The sequence below is a fragment of the Muntiacus reevesi genome, chromosome 7 (assembly GCF_963930625.1).
Source record: "Muntiacus reevesi chromosome 7, mMunRee1.1, whole genome shotgun sequence".
Classification (NCBI taxonomy): domain Eukaryota; kingdom Metazoa; phylum Chordata; class Mammalia; order Artiodactyla; family Cervidae; genus Muntiacus; species Muntiacus reevesi.
In genome coordinates this window covers 4691242-4693510 of record NC_089255.1, presented here as the reverse complement: position 1 = coordinate 4693510, position 2269 = coordinate 4691242, and positions in this window count along the sequence as shown.

Below are 2269 nucleotides of genomic sequence, written 5' to 3'. Positions count from 1 at the left end.
TACTAGTGTATTATTATTAACTCAATACTTGATTGATATTATCTTAGTGAACTCCTGTCTCAAAAACACCCACTGGTAATGTATAGTTAGAACTCAGGAGATAGCATTTATTATTATACTTCTGTTTGAAAAACAGGGATGATTTTTCTAATTTTTTTTTTCCATTTGTAACCACAGAAACTAAAGATACAGTAAGATTTTTTTTGTGAGATGAATGGGAGAGGGACTGCTTTTTCCTCCTGTTTTTTAACTAAACTCAATTTTTTAACTGAGTTTAAGATTAAGTATCAGAAGTATGTCATAAATATATTACTATAAATTTAAGTTTTATAAACTTATTTGCATCACTTCTATAAAAATCTTAAATAGTCATTATCTTTTCCTTAGGTGTAAGTTCCCCCATATAAGAAGTTTCCATAGATCCAGAAAATGCATACTTTCTAAACTCCAGGCATAAATTATAATCTTCAGTTGTATGGGCTTTCCTCTTGAAAATTTGAATTTGTTATATTTTGAATATATTATTGAAAATTTGAATTTATCCATAACAGATGTGGATATGTCTTTGTCATCATTGTGACAGGACTCTTCAGAGTTAGTACTCTTTACCCTTGGTCACATGGTCGTTCTCAACTACAGCCAGAGACACTTATAAGGAAGTCTTACCAAACTTATAAGGATAAGCATATTTTTAAGGATTTGAGCCAAAGAAAAGTTATTATATCCTTTTTTTCCCTCCATCTCTGCACTTTGTCAGAAAATTCTTTGTTGAGTAATATTGGGATTGTGGGAGAACTGTGAAGTTTCTGTGTGCCATGTCATCTTACATTCTATTATAAGACTCTGTTAAATAATATTTTTTCCTAAAATTAATTCAGTTTTTAAATACTTATCTCAATTTAGTTTCTTAATATGTCTGATTTAAAAAATAAAAATATGGTTCCATGCCTTTAAAAAATTGAAAATTTAAACTTTAAAAAGAAATACACTTCAGACATATGTTTACATTAAAGGATTTAACTTAGTCCTGCTAAAAGAATTTGTGTGCTTATCAATCATTATATTTTGGTGTAAGTCAAGAAGTGGAGTGGTATAAAGTACTTGACATCGCCAAAAATAAGAAGAAAAGGTAATTTCCCTGGTGGCTCAGATGGTAAAGAATGTGCCTGCAATGCAGACCTGGGTTCAATCCCTGGGTCAGGAAGATCCCCTGGAGAATGGAATGACACTCACTCCAGTCTTCTTGCCTGGAGAATCCTATGAACAGAGTAGCCTGGTGGGCTACAGTCCACAGGGTTGCAGAGTCAGACATGACTGAGGGACTTAAAAACAAAGCCCCAGTAAAACAATTTGAATGTATTTTGTTGTAAGTCAAGGAATGGAATGGTATAAGATATTTGACATTGCCAAAAATATGAATAAAAGTTGTTATGGTCTATCGCTGAAAAATTACTTAACAGAACTTCCCAGTAATGTCTTTCTAAAGTGAGGTCTACTTGATTTATTTTAGACATTTGAGCCTTATTATTAATTTATTTTTTTCCTTTTCCAGAAGAAGATTTTGTTAATAGCAGTCTCCCTTTTTGTTTACATAATAGCCATATTAATTGATCCTAGGATTGATACTTCTAAAGTACATTCATCCATATAAATGAATGGGTTTGTAGATTATATAGCTTTATAGGGATACTTGTGATAATACTTGGTTCTAAAAGTTAGAAGGAAAAAAAATAAAAGAAGGTACCTGTTTGTTTTATATATTTCTTTTAAAACACAAAATATCTAACATACTTATTACAAGGACTCAGCTGAAGACAACTGAAAAAGCTAAAATGACACACAGCTTAACAAATCAAAGAAAGGACAGACCATCTAAGGAATAACCAAGGCAACACAGTGAAAGAGGCTGGACAGCTGGAACCGGGGTTCTTAAGTGGAGGGAGACCTGCTCTAACCGCAATTTCTCGGCAGGTACTTAAGGGTGGTGGGTGTTTCTAGAATTTAGCAGCGTGTGTGTTCTGAGGCCTGTCGATGTTGGGTTCTACCAGGTTCTCCGTGGAGAGCAGGTGAACCTGACGTCACGCAGGTGGACCCACTTGGCCTCCAAGCACTTGAGCCCGACGTGAGCCTGGCGTCCACGTGGCGCCGGGGCAGGGCTGAGGAGCTTCACTGCGCACGCGCTGCGATGGAAGCTGCCCGGGAACCCCAGGGACAGACCTGGGGTCTTTGCGGACCGTTCCCGCTGCGCTGTGGATGGTCCCCCACCCAT